Here is a 16,158-nt window from a genome sequence, read left to right on the forward strand (position 1 = left end):
CTGTCATATGAGTGTTGGACATCCTCCAGGGTATGTCTGTCAATGCAAAGGCTACTGTGCTATTGAATGACTCAAGTGTGTTACAGCAATATTAAGACAGTGTCACTAATTTTGCCCCATTGCCCCCTATGTATGTGTGGCGTCCTACAGATGTCCTGCTGTAACAGGTTGAGAGGGATGACTGGGCAGCAAGAGTGTGAATACAGTGTGCCATACTGACATAGAACAGAAATGTATATCAGGTATTACCTGTGCACATGTCAGTATGAGTAGGTGTATCTGGCTGCCTCATAACAACAGACATGGGATGCAAAATGTCAGTTAAATAAGCTGTACATGTTGTACACTTGTGTAATCTTTGTTACTGTGCATCCAACAGAGTGACATTTCTACAGCTACTGGTTGTTGCATTGCCCTGACACAGCCATGGGTACTACAATAAGCATGATTATCTGTTTGAAATTGGAGAGATGTCCAACTATGTTATGACTGTGTGTCCATGTCTACTACAAACAGCTATATGAACACCAATGTAGCTGTATGGACTCAGCAATACCTTACTTGTAAAACCTGTCTCCACCAAAGTAGAGTAATCCCCTTTGCTGGACAGCAGCAATACACAGACCACAGACTTGATCCCTATACTGGCTGTACAGGGCAAATCAGGAGCAGGCACCAACTTGGCATCAAGTCAGCCTTTGTCCAATCAAGCATATAAGGTCACAGGTGAAGTAATGTAAGGCTAACTATGAGTACACATTGGACATATCCACCAAGGCCAATCACAAGGCCATCTTCACATATGTCTGCAATCTCAGAGGCAACAAAACAATCTACCCTGTAATGGTGGTCAGTCAGACCACATACACACACAAAACCTGCTGCAGATAGGTTTAGGGCAAACATCACTCCCTGGCTCAGCATCACTATAGGTGGATATGCACAGCACCCACACCTCTCCTCTTATCACCAGTGAGCAGGTACATATTGCCTACTGAAAGGCAAAAAGGTAAGTATCCATGGGACCTGATAACATCCCTGTCAGTATCCTACATGAACTCAGGCATGTGCTCCCATTCCATTACACAATGTAGTCACACCAAGCCTTGGCACCATCCACACCCCATCCACATGGAAGATAGCCAATGTCATCCCTCTACACAGACATGAATGAGGCATAGAGGATTATGAAATTAAAAAGCCCTCATTAGGGGGAATATGACACATCAGGACCAGCAGTGCAATGCAAGCATATACAGTGCTGATAGATTGCAGGGGTATGTTGTGATTGTGAGTGGTGGCTACTGGCATTCAATGTAGCTGTGCAGGTTCCATACATACTGTTGCCAAATGTATGAGGTCCAATGATGTGTTTCCCTTTTTATGTCTTCCAGGTGCAATGTCACATTAGTAAAGGTCAACTTTCTCAGCGGCTGAGACAAATATAATCATAGGACCCATACTACAGAACCATGCCATAATGTTTGGCTGAAGCCAGCAGCATCTGCAGGAGAGGACCAGCCTGCGGGATGACCTTGTCCACAGGGTAAACGATGTTGGCTTGCATGCACATACATACGAGCAGGTCCAGTATTGTGCAAATGACCTCATATGCCATGCCCGGCAAAGGGCTGCTGCAGTGGACAGCGACCACACAGCAGCAGCCCTTTGCTGGGTATGGTAAAGGCAAAGGGCTGCTGCTGTGTGGTCCCTGGCCACTGCAGCAGTCCTTCAAAGGGCTGCCGCAGTGGCCAGGGACCACACAGCAGCAGCCCTTTGCCTTTGCCATGCCCGGCAAAGGGCTACTGCAGTGGCCAGGGACCACACAGCCACAGGTGAGGGCCCAGCCATGCAGCCCCCACTGACCTCCACTGAGGATCTCCTCAGCAAGGGGCACCCATCCCAGTACAACATCAGGGCACAGACCCCCCACATGATAGAGGTGGGTGGCACCCAGACAATGGACGAGGAGAGTGCAGGTAAGGCCCCAGTGGAGATTACTAGACTAGTGTAGCAGACATACTTGTATTTGTAGAGTATCTGCGTGCATGTGTCAGGTCAGATTGCAGTTGTGGATGGGGTTTTCTAATGCACAGAAGTGCACCTCTATGGTGAAGGACAGCAAATTGTGTAGTATTGGGGGATGTACTGTAAATGTGCAGACATGCTGCATCCATCCTGTACCAATGCCACATGTGAGTCTGCTGACAATACTTCTCTCTCACAACTACCTTGGTCCTGCCGGTCTGCATGTGGGATGGAAGCCTGAAGCTGGTGAGTATGGAATTGTTCTGTTGTGGTTTGTCAATACCCCAGGTATATGAAGGCCATGCAATGTACCATGCACACATCTGTCACTCATAGCTATACTGCTTTATGTGCATGTTCACTTGTGGTGGGGTAAACTGCATTGCATCACAGTGGTCACCACAGGGGCCTATCTGAAGAGAATGTAACATCCTGTAGCATACCTCACAACCTGTCAGTGCAAGACTTCTGGACAGAGACCAACAAAATGGGAGGACAAACAGCCTAAGGTAGGGACATGTGTGAAACATTACTCTCATACAGTGAATATAAACAGTGTACACACCCCTGTTAAGATGCCAGATGTTTGTGATATATATATATATATATATATACAAATTGAGACCACAATATGTCAGTCCACACTTTTTCCAACCTGTAATGTGACCTATGACATGAACAATTCACTTGTAAAACCAATCAATCTGCTGGGCTCCAAATATGGAGTATACAGACCTTACAATAAGCTGGATGCATATGTGTGCACACCTTTCAAATAATATTTTATTGCAGCAGCTTGTGATTTACTGACAGCATTCAGTCTGCTTTGGTAGACACCTGCCATCAAGTAAAGGCACTCTGAGTAACACTAAATAACAGTCTGCTGTCCAAGTAGGATATTCATAACATTTGCTCAGTTGCCTGCAACAGCAACAACCATGGCTTGCAGACAGCTTACAAAGCAACAAAGGGATCTCTTATTTGAAAGGTATCAGTCAAGAGTAGGGTACAAAAACAGCATTGCATACACCATGGAACACAGTGGAGACAGTTGTCAAAAGGTGGATTGAATATGGGACAACAGTGCTGTTAAAAAGAGGATGGCCATGGTGGTACAGCGGTTAGCATTGTCATCTCACAGCAAGAGGCTCTCTGGTTCAATCTTCGGCTGGGATGTCTTCTGTGAGGAGTCCGCATGTCCTCACTGCGGTCGTGTGGGTTTCCTCTCCGTGCTCCGGTTTCCTCCCATATTCCCAAAGACATGCTGCAAGTGGATTGGACACACTAAAATTGGCCCTAGGCATGAGTGCGTGCATGTATGTGCCTTCCGTGGAAGGTTGGGCACCGGGCTGGCAACTCAACATCGTAAAACTCCACTGCCAATCATGAGCGGACAAGGTGATCCACAGTGGCAACCCCTAACCAGGAAAAGCCGAAAGCAAGAGAGAGAGTGCTGTTAAAAAGAACCTGACATCCCTCCAAAAATGATGACAAGACATGTCCAAACCTGGTCAGGGAGGCTGCCAGGAGACATACAGCAACACTGAGGGAATTGCAGGAATCTCTTGAAAGTATTGGTGTTGTGTACTACATGTGACAACACTCTCCCATATTCCCAGGGTCAGAAGATGGAAGCATTTCCCCATACCAAAAAACATCCAGGGGTGGATACAGTTTGCAATACAGCACATCAGGTCTCCCAACGGCATGTGTGAAAATGTGTTATGGTGTAATGAGACTATGGATTAACCTCACAGCCACAATACCAAAAGGTATGTGTGGTGCACAAGCAACAACTCTCTTAACCTGAAGACCAACATCCCCATGCTGAATCATGCTGGTGGTAGTGGCCTGCTGTGGAGATGCTGTTCCAAAGCCAGACCTGGGCCTGTAGTCATGGTGGTGAGAATTCTGAACAGTTCCAAATAACACTCACATCTGGTCCAAATCCATCAGGCATCTGCAAGAATGCTGAGGATGGGGAGGTATGTCAGCCTTCAACATGACAAAGACCCAAAGCATACATCCAAAACTACCTAAGAATGGAGCCACCTGAACACACTCATGGTTATGGATTGGCCCAGCCAGACCCTAGACCTACACCAGATAGAAACCCCCCAGTGTGACCTGATGAGGGCTGTGTACATGAGCTGCCCTTGCAATCTGACAGAGTTGGGTGACCTTTGCATGGAAGAGTGGCCAAATAATTGCAAGTCAAGATGTGTCATGCTGATAGACACCTTTACAAAAAGAGCAAATGCTGTAAGTCACTTACAAGGTACTTCAACAAAGTATCGTTTTAAGGGTGTGCACACTTATGCAACCACCATATTGTACATATTGCAGTCATTATATTTTACATGTAACACATTTGTTTGTTTATCGATTGGATTGCACAGGTCATATGTCACATGAAAGGTGGGTAACATATTTGAATGCATTAGTGTGGTCTCATCTTATATATTACAAGAACATGGCATGTTAACAGGGTTGTGTACACTTACCATATCCACTGTAAGCTTAGACGGTTGGTGGTGCAACAGGAATTGTGTGACCATACATTTACTGCTGGTTTGGAGGTCTGACACTCAAATGTATGTCATTAATAAGTGATGTCACTCATCAGATCATCCACGTTATGTATCATAGAAACACACCAGTTATGAGAAACAGAGCAAACATATGAGCCAGACATCTACACATCCTGTGAGGATCTGTACAGTTGTGACGTATGTTCTGTAGTACTTGCCACTGTGCTATACAGGTGAACAGCAATGATGTGTCCATGGGTGCAGTCTGTGCTGGGGAAGGGCCATCACCTAGTAACACTAATCACGTATCCCAGAGTTCTATATTGTTAGTTACATGTATTAAAACTGGCTGCAATGCATGATGTCAAGGGCATGTGTCATGCATTACACCATTTGGGTAATGTATGGTCTAACAGATTTGTGCCACCTCACCTCACCGCACACAGACACCTGGAACACAAACACAATACAGCATACCAGACTACATTCAGTCAGTGGTACTAACAGCAATAATGCATCCTGGTTAATAAGGTACATACATCTGTATGTGTACCCATAACAAATGCAAGCAGACAGTATTTTACATAGTATTACATACCTGCACTGTACTATATTCACCCTGTGCATCAAACCCATATTAGCATGTCCCTGCATCGATGTTATGGATGACATGGATGCGGCACAGGTGTCATCATATGTACAAGGTGTGGTGTGGGTTTGCCAGAGGCCTAGGCTGGGCCATACGATTGACATCATGTGTGTGTGTTTGGAGGGGTATCCAATAGATGAGCTCTACAGAGGTGCTGTGTGTTTCTGGAGGTGACCTGTCTGTGATACAGATGTGCATGTAAATGTATGCACACAATCATGCCATGTGTGTGTGTTTGGAGGGTATCCAATAGATGAGTTCTACAGAGGTGCTGTGTGTGTCTGGAGGTGACCTGTCTGTGATACAGATGTGTATGTGGATGTATGCACACAATCATGCCATGTGGCTGCCCTACACAGGGGTATGTTGGACAGCTGTGGACCATACATGGTAAGGTGTCCAGTTCAGTGTCTCCAGCCATGGACATGGGAACTGGTCCTGCCAGGGGTATTACGGGCAACACCAGGTCCAAGGCCAGATGTACTGCTTCCTGATGGTGACTGCTGTCTGCTGGATCCATGCCCCTGATGGGACTGGACAGGATCATGTACCCATGGCCTGCTCCAATGTGATGTGGACAGCAACCCCCCTTCGGTAGTGCTGGTGTCACTTCCACTACGGGAGTGTGAAGGTGCATGGCTCTGTAGAATCTCAGCTGTTGTTGGTGCTGACCTATGTCCACATGGCTGATGCCCATCTCCCACCTCACACTCTAGCAAAGACATGCCATGATCGAGGATTGCCAAGGTCTCACCCCACCATCTATTCATGACCTCAGTATTTTGATGTGTGGCCTCATCAAGGTCATGTATGTCACCATGTAAATTAGGAAGAGTTGCATCCACCATCTTGAATATTTGTCTGGTGTGGTATTCATTATGTGCCTGTGCATCCATGACAGCCCAAAATATGCATCTAGTAACTCCTGCTGTGGCACTTGCAACAGCGGCTTGATGAGCAGCGATCCTCCTGTGAGCACCCCTGTCCATCCACCTGTGTGGGACCTCGCCTGCACTCTGACTATGGCCAGTGTCTACACTCACACCTGCCATAGTCACCACACTAGCCTGTTCAATGCCACCACCTGCCAACTGTCGATCATCTGTGGCCACTGGTGATGGGGTATGTTTGGGCATTGTCACTTTGTGCAGGGATGGTGTGGACAAGAGTGGGATGCCAACCAATGGCTCAGATTCAGCCCCTGGCAACCCCACCTGTACCTCATTATTCCTATCATCATTGTCAGATATCAGTTTCCAAGTGGGAGGGACCCCGAACCCCATCGCCACCTGTGAGGGGAAGATATCATATGTACATTAATACCTGCATTTTGAGGTTGACTGGTACGCGTGCACACACACACACACACACACACACACACACACACACACACACATACACACAGGCAAGGGATGTGATATAAACTCAACCTCAGTACTGTTACACATAGGGCTCACCTTTTATGCTGGCATATGCAACTGTTCACAACTGGTGTGCCACTGTCCACAGCAGGACATCACTGTATGCCATTCAAGGTATCCGTGTGTGTGACTCATTCTGTCTGTGTCCCCCTGTGTCTCTCTCTGTATCACTGTCTGTCTCTCAGTTCCCCACATCTATGTGTGTGTATGCTTGACATATGTTATCTGTTGCCCATATATATGTGTGTGTATCTCATGCAACAGATGCATATATATCACATATGGGCCACCTAAAACTAGCTGAGGGTAATCTTGTCTGATGTGTGTGTTGGGATAGTTGAGGTGTACATAGCTGTCTGTATGCTTGGACATATATACACAATACAGTCATATATTCCGATGTGGGTTCCAACATGTCTTGTGATTCTCTAAGTGTAGGAGCATGACCAGTGTGACCTTGTATAGTTAGGGTGAGACTCCATTCCACAGATAGGTGTACTCCAGTCCAGGGTTTTGTGTGCTGCAGCTATACCTCTCAGGATTACACAGGACTTTCCTCAGGGTACTTGCTTTGTTTAACAGACATTCTCTGACATATCTGTAGTCTGAAACTACAATATATTGTGTCATTACCTAGTGCCAGACATCCTCAGATCATCACAGTGCTTTACCAGAGGAATACAAGTTGTATGATGCATAGACCAATATTATGAGGGCAGCTATGTAAATTCTTGCCCAACAAGGCCATTTGTGAGGTGTGGCTACAGCCAGTGTAATAATGACACACAGCTGTGTAAACAGTCCAGCAACCTGGTGATATACTGCCTGGGGATCTCCTGCTTATGTGGTATCTTTCTAACCTGAGATGTCATATCCTTGTGTGTGCATACCTTTGACCTGTACATTTTTGGCATGTTGTCCAGGTGTTTGGCTAGCGGTTTCATCCTTTCTACATAAACTTGTGTTTTTATGGCAAGTTAGTTACATATAACTGAAGTGTGATGTTACAAAATAATACAGACATTACTGTTTCAGAATACATAACCATCAGACCATTCCTGCTACTGCAAACCCCTAACACCACCAACTTTCTCAGTATGTAAGGGCGATATTTACAACACATGCCTAAAGTTGTGCCTTTGTTCCACTTTTATTTCTGCCCTTGTCCAGACATCTTGCTGTCAGAGGTTGGGAGTTATGGGTGTGGGTACAGAGTGCATTCAACTGTGCAGGCATACCCATTATTTGTAAAAGCAAACATAAGAAAAAGGATTATTGAGAATGACCACTAGCAACAGTACCACAAAGCACTTATATTCACAAAAGCCTTGGCACCTCTGCTACACACCCTTCAAGATGTCACTAATATGTGTAGTATATTCCACATAGCACTGTGACTTCCAGGTATGTCAGTGGCAGAGCAGTGGGTGTCACTGACTTGCATAACAGTTGGCACTGCAGTTATCTGCAAATGGCCCTATCAAAGGCAGCACTGTACCTAGGGCAGTACAAGACGACTGCCAGGAGAATGTGCTGGCCAGATCCAGACAGTATTAACCACACATACGCATAGCTCATTGACCCCTGCATATTGAGGACAGGCAACATGATTTCATGTGTATTGGTACAGCCCTGCCAATGTGTGCTATGCTGCTATTTTCATGCAAACATATATGTTACTGCATTTGTGTGGGTACATGGGGGGGGCAAACCTGTCCACTGTAAACATTTGCACAGTCTGTGCTGATACATTTTGGTTCCATTTACCATACTATTGTGCCCTGTCTTGGGGACTGGAGGCATATCAGTAAAGAGCCCAGGTCAGATTGTACTGGCATACATTTGAGTTTCAGACTTCTTACCCTTCATATCCTTACTGCAACCGGGGGTCCTGCTGTGCTATCAATGTGTGAGTCTGTAGGGGGATAATTCAACATTTGTGTGCCTTTACCAGACATGTCTCTGTGGTTTTCTACAGCAGACTTGCTGTGTGGGTGTGAGGGGTGGTTATGGGACCCCCACCCTGACATCCATGCCTATGACCTATGACTCTCCAGTTAGTTGTCCCTACCCATATACTGCAATGGGATTTGCCACCTTGGGTACTACTGCATAGTGTGTGGAGGCCAGTTTTGGCCAGACATTTTCTAGTGTCCCACATAGCTGTCAATTGTGTGCTGCTATCCCAGTAGGCCACCCCATTCCCTTGCATGCATGCAGCATTACCACAGATATGCTAGCAGAACATACTATTCCACTCATTTATTGCCAAAATGACTGACTTACCTTGTGCTTGCAGCAGATGTGAGGATGGTACTTGAGGGCCACCTATGTTGGATGCACACAGTACACTTGCCTATACATGGTAAGTTACAGGTAATGTGATGTGTGTGTCATCCATTTTACTGGGTGTGCCAGTCAGAGAATGATGTCAGTCCCTAGAGTGTCAGTGTGTGTGTGCTATGCATTTCCTCTTTGCCAAAGCATGAGCATACCGGCCATGCCTCTATCTGCCTACGGGAGAAGGCTCAAGGGCCTCCTCCTGTGAGTCCCTCTGTGCCTGTGGAGACCTTGGCAATGGTAAAATAAAACTCCCTGGATACACACGGCACATAACTATTTAGAAAAAAAAACGTGAGCGCTTTTGCAGAGTCCTCTCTGCTTCATCAGACAAATTACAGCAGTTAAAACTTCATTTAAATAGTGATGCATCATGGTGTCAACCAATCAATTCCATGTTAAAATCAATACACCAAATAATAATACTTAAGGTATACAAATATATATATATATATATATATATATATATATATATATATATATATATATATATATACATATAAAATAAAAAAAACATATAAAAAACACATAGAGGCTGTATAGAATGTGGGGTATATTTCTAAAATTTTCTAGTTACAATATTAAAAGCTATATAAAAAAGCATAAAGCATAAAAAATACTAAATACATCAGTGCTTCAGGGCTCTGTTTCTAAGAAATGGTTTTAAAGAAACCTTGGAGTTTAGGCCAGGTGGTCTGTCTACTTGGAACTTAATAATCCATTCTTGTTCCAAAGCTTCAGTATTGTTAGCAATATTTCCACCTCTTTTATTTCTATGGACAATATGAAGAACCAGGAACTTAAAAGTGAGTGTGTTCCCTTCTTTCATCACGTGCATTGCTAATGCATTGCTTTCTTTTTGGTTTCTGATATCTCTCATATGTTCTAAAATTCTGTCCTTCAATAATCGATTAATTTTACCCATATAAAAGGCAGGACACTTTGTGCAGAAATTAAAGTATACTATGTTTGCTGTGTGACAGTCAGCATAGAAGTGTGTATCAATGGAGAAACCTCTGATAGGGTGTTTATACTGTCTCCCACCAAAAATGAATGGGCATGCTGTGCATCTCCTGCAAGCAAACGTACCCATCCTATCAGACTTTACATACTTTAGCTCATCTATTTTTTTGTAGCATAACTGTCTTTTAAGGGACTTATTATTTTTAAAGGACAAGGATGGTGTTTCTCCTATTATTCTATCGAGTTCTTTCACACTCGATAGGATATCCCAGTTGTTTCTGACTATGTCACAAACTATATTAATGTTACTCACAAAAGTCAGTGGTACTCGCAGCATATTATTCTCTACATTTCTTGCTGTGCCTGAAGTTATAGTATTCACATTTTCCATGGGTAAAACATTTGCATGTTTTCTTCTAGCATTATAATAAGGTTGGCATTTCCCTTCCCTTTCTTTCCATGCTAAATCAATCTGCCTCTCAAAAATCTTTCATTTTGTATCCCCTTTCACGAAATTCATGCTTAAGAAGAGTCAGTGCTTCACATAAAGTTGCATCATCATTGTGTAGCCGCATACAACAAACTATCTGTCCTTTCAAAACATTTGATTTTATAAAACCAGGATGCATACTACTGTTATGTAAAACATTATTTTTCCTGATAGGCTTCCTATACAATGAAGTAGAAATTAGTTCAGGGGTATCTCTTTTAACTTTCACATCTAAGAAGTCAATCCCTTTGTCAAAATACTTAAAGGTAAATTTTAAGAATGGAGTAATAGTGTTAATGTACTCCAAGAATTGTTTAAGATGAAACTCATCATCATGCCACAGCAAAAAAATATCATCCACAAAGCGTTTATACCAAATAATAGATTTAGCAAAAACATTTCCTGTGAGGATGTTATCAGTTTCCCACTGCACCAGAGATAGGTTGGCCTACCTATTTGCACAAGCTATGCCCATAACCACGCCAACTTTCTGTATGAAATAACTATCTGCAAACATAAATATGTTGTTTTCTAGGACTATCTCCAGTAATGCACAAATTAGTCTTATCTTATTGCCTTCAGTACCTCGCAATGAAACTTCTGCACTTAATGATTTTAAGAAACTTAGTGCTTTTATACCTCCCAGTAACTCTGGTATTGACTTGTTTGTTGACATCTGTGAAAAGCAACTGAGGAATAAATTAACTGAAGGAAGTAATAATGTCTTTCACAATTTGTCTAGCTCTGAACAGCAAGCACTTGCAGACCTTAAACACTTGAACAGTATTGAAATTCGTCCTGCCAACAAAGGCGGAGGGGTTGTTATTCTAGATAGAGAAGTTTATGTTGATAATATGCAAACACACCTAAATAATGCTACTATTTACTGTGAGATTTCTCATACCTATGTGAAAGCTTTGATGGACAGGCTACAAGTACTATTGTTTGATCTGTTAATAACAGGAATGATCTCTGAGCAACTTTTTGAGTACTTTAAAACAGATTTTCCAGTAGTGCCAATAATTTATGGTTTGCCTAAAATACATAAAGATTTAATGAACCCACCTATGCGGCCTATAGTATCTAGCCGTGGATGGGCGACTGAGCCACTATCGATTTATATTGAAAAAAACTTGCATCCTATTTTAAATGAATGTACAACTGTTTTATTAGATACTAAGGAATTTTTATATGACTTAAGTATACACCTTGAAGTGCTAGATGACCCATGTTGGTTAGTGACACTTGATATAGAGTCATTGTTCACAGTGATCCCCCATACATGGGGGATAGAAAATGTTAGAGAATTACTTGTCAGGAGAGGTACTGAAGGCAATAAGATAAGACTAATTGGTGCATCATTGGAGATAGTCCTAGAAAACAACATATTTATGTTTGCAGATAGTTATTACATACAGAAAGTTGGCGTGGCTATGGGCATAGCTTGTGCAAATAGGTAGGCCAACCTATCTCTGTTGCAGTGGGAAACTGATAACATCCTCACAGGAAATGTTTTTGCTAAATCTATTATTTGGTATAAACGCTTTGTGGATGATATTTTTTTGCTGTGGCATGATGATGAGTTTCATCTTAAACAATTCTTGGAGTACATTAACACTATTACTCCATTCTTAAAATTTACCTTTAAGTATTCTGACAAAGGGATTGACTTCTTAGATGTGAAAGTTAAAAGAGACACCCCTGAACTAATTTCTACTTCATTGTATAGGAAGCCTGTCAGGAAAAATCATGTTTTACATAACAGTAGTATGCATCCTGGTTTTACAAAAGCAAATGTTTGAAAGGACAGATAGTTTGTTGTATGCGGCTACCCAATGATGATGCAACTTTATGTGAAGCACTGACTCTTTTTAAGCATGAATTTCGTGAAAGGGGATACAAAATGAAAGATTTTTGAGAGGCAGATTGATTTAGCATGGAAAGAAAGGGAAGGGAAATGCCAACCTTATTATAATGCTAGAAGAAAACATGCAAATGTTTTACCCATGGAAAATGTGAATACTATAACTTCAGGCACAGCAAGAAATGTAGAGAATAATACGTTGCGAGTACCACTGACTTTTGTGAGTAACATTAATATAGTTTGTGACATAGTCAGAAACAACTGGGATATCCTATCGAGTGTGAAAGAACTCGATGGAATAATAGGAGAAACACCATCCTTGTCCTTTAAAAATAATAAGTCCCTTAAAAGACAATTATGCTACAAAAAATAGATGAGCCAAAGTATGTAAAGTCTGATAGGATGGGTACGTTTGCCTGCAGGAGATGCACAGCATGACCATTCATTTTTGGTGGGGGACAGTATAAACACCCCATCAGAGGTTTCTCCATTGATACACACTTCTATGCTGACTGTCACACTGCAAACATAGTATACTTTAGTTTCTGCCCAAAGTATCCTGCCTTTTACATGGGTAAAATGAATCAATTATTGAAGGACAGAATTTCAGAACATATGAGAGAGATCAGAAACCAAAAACAAAGCAATGCATTAGCAATGCATGTGATGCAAGAAGGGAACACACACACTTTTAAGTTCCTGGCTCTCCTTATTGTCCATAGAAATAAAAGAGGTGAAAATATTACTAACAATACTGAAGCTTTGGAACAAGAATAGATTATTAAGTTCCAAGCAGACAGACCACCTGGCCTAAACTCCAAGGTTTCTTTAAAACCATTTCTTAGAAACAGAGCCCTGAAGCACTGATGCTCTAGTTATTTAGTGTTTTTTATGCTTTTTTATATAGCTTTTAATATTGTAACTAGAAAATTTTAGAAATGTACCCCACATTCTATACAGCCTCTATGTGTTTTTATATGTGTTTTTTTATTATATATATATATATATATTTTTTTTTTTTTTTTTATACCTTAAGTATTATTATTTGGTGTATTGATTTTAACATGGAATTGATTGGTTGCCACGATGATGCATCACTATTTAAATGAAGTTTTAACTGCTATAATTTGCCTGCTAAAGCAGAGAGGACTCTGCGAAAGCGCTCACATTTTTTTCTAAATAAAGAGTTACATGCCGTGTGTATCCAGCGAGTTTTATTTTACTCATTGCTTCTTCTTTATTATCGCTGGTTACTTCATCCAGAGTCGAGGACTTTGTTTCTGTACCTTGGCAATGGTGGTTGGCTGTGTGGCCCTTCATCATGCTGTTCCTGCTGCAGCTGTTTCCACAAGATCATATTATGTAGCATGGCACATACTATGAACATGTGTACACATGTGGTTGGAGAGTATTGCAAGGCTCCACCAGATATGTCAAGGCAGTGGAACCATGACTTGATCATCTTAAATACATACTCTATAATGATCCTGGTTTGTGCGTGTCTCATTATGGCATTCTTGTGTCGGTGTGTGTGCATTTCTGATAGGTGTCATCATCCACAGCTCCAGTGCATTGCCAGCATCCCCTGCCAGATGGCCATACAGGATGCCCTCACTGGCAAGTACCTGGTACAGCTGTGATGAATGCCAGATGTGGGAGTTGTGGTAGCTTCCAGGGCTGCCAGCACACACATTCATGATAATGCCTTGGTCATTGCACATGATCTGGCAGTTGATGGAGGAGAAGCCCTTGTGGTTTATGTAGACCCTACCCTGTTCACCGGGTGGTGCTTTGATGTGGATGTGCATGCAGTCTATGGCACCCAGTACCTCCAGGTATTCTGCTACATGATGAAAGAGACACATATTGCTGGTCATCTCCTCACAGGTGTTGGGGAAGTAAATGTGCTCACTGGCATGTGGTAGCATGGCATCCAGGAACTGGTGGAGTACCCTGGATGCAGATGCCTGTGACACCCCCACGATGTCCTCAGTAGGCCTTTGGAAAGTACCTGTAGCTAGAATTCTTAAGGCTACATATATCTTGGTATCCACTGGGATGAGTTCCCTTCTGTCGATTCTAGCTCTGAGTTGAGCCCGGCACAGCTTGGTGATTTGCTGAAGTATGTCTCTGTCCACCCTGTAGAGCTCTACTATCTCCAGATCATGTAGACCCTGGTAGGTTACCCTGGGTCTGAACACTCTTCTCCTCCTCTTTGGTCTGTGGCAGTTATAAGCATTATCCTTCTCTCTGCCGTCAGCCTCTAGCACATACAGATGGGTCAAAGCAATGGCAGCCCCTAACATTTTTCCAGTTAAAATTCCCCCACATGTATACACCAATGGTGCAGAGTTTGTGGGAAAAAACAGACTGTAAGGTGTTTCCATACTTTATACTGATGTGCTGCAGATGCTGCCTGTATGATTGGCTGACTATCAATCATTCCAGCAGCCACCTATATTACTCATGGCTTTGCTTTGGCCACTGTGAGTGTTAGAGGCATTAGTGGTAATTTGTGCATGATTGCCTTTATTCTGCTCTTGCCCCTTTTTAATTATTTTTTACTTGCATCTCGTCCCACTTTCAGCTACGCAGCCACCTGCCAGCTGTATTATTATGTGCTTTGCATGACCCATTGTAAGTTGCAAGAGTCCCATATTAGTGATTTGTACTTCATTTCTCCTTCTTTGTGCTGTTGCCCTTTATTTCTTTTTTTTTTACATCTCCTCCGATTTCAGCTATGCAGCCACCTGATAGCTGTATTATTGTGTGCTTTGCATGGCCCATTGTGAGTTGCAAGAGTCCCATATTAGTGATTTCTAGTTCATTTCTCCTTTATTGTGCTTTTACCCTTTACTTCTTTTTTATATTAAGGCCCAATGCCATATATCTACAATAAGGACAATTACTACACTGCCCCATACCAGGATTCCTTACAAGGGGTCTATTATTTCCTTTATGTAAGCTCCGGTTAATAAATGTCAATAATGTATTTATTAAGGGGATTGTAAGAATAAATTTTATAGAAAAGTGTATCATTTATGATAGGGAGTTTCAGAATTTTGCTAGACTGCTGTCAGTATAGTAGTACAATATATCTTTGGTTACATTTTGTACTTTTATAATGTTTTTATTATGTTTATTATTTTGAGTATTGCACTTTATTTTTTTTTAAGAAGAATGTCATGTGACCTCTAATGAGGGATATTTAAATGTGTTGGAAAGTATAGTTATTTTATCTGATGAAGTTCAATGATAGTTTGGATGAAAAGCACTTCATTAAATTGTCTTATTTGGATCCGGACATTGTGCCTGATTTTCTTTTTGGAGTTTGTGGAATAAGATTATACAGCCTCAGACACATCCCCTCGCTTAGCTGTGCTTAGCTAAGCACAAACCCTGGCAACGGTGCTCCAATATGCTTACAGCAAGCATGACACACCCCGTTTTCATGTTAGTTGCTCCTCCTGCCTACACGATAGTGTTAGAGCACCTACACAGTTAAGTGCAGTGTGACACTTAGAAGAATTTTGTGATTCAGTATAAGTTTCCTCATTAGCATACCCCACTGCCTTAATCTGTAGTTACTGCACTACACAAGAGCCTTCCCCCTTAGCAACCACTGTTCCCTGCCATTGTTTTGATTCTGCTTGCCATATAGTATAATGGCAAAATGCAGGTTTCCCTTAAAATTGACTTTTCCCTTATTTTTTTCTCCATGATCCCATTTGCACAGCGCTGTCCTATTCTTCAATGACTGAGATCAGCCATAAAAATAAACTTTTATTTTTAGGTAAATGAAAGAGTTTTCAATGCCAATGGACATATATTTGGCCATTGGCATGCCTACAGATTAGGGTACATGCTTTTAT

This window comes from Protopterus annectens, chromosome 7.part0, assembly GCF_019279795.1.
Source record: "Protopterus annectens isolate FY-2018-M chromosome 7.part0, PAN1.0, whole genome shotgun sequence".
NCBI lineage: Eukaryota > Metazoa > Chordata > Ceratodontiformes > Protopteridae > Protopterus > Protopterus annectens.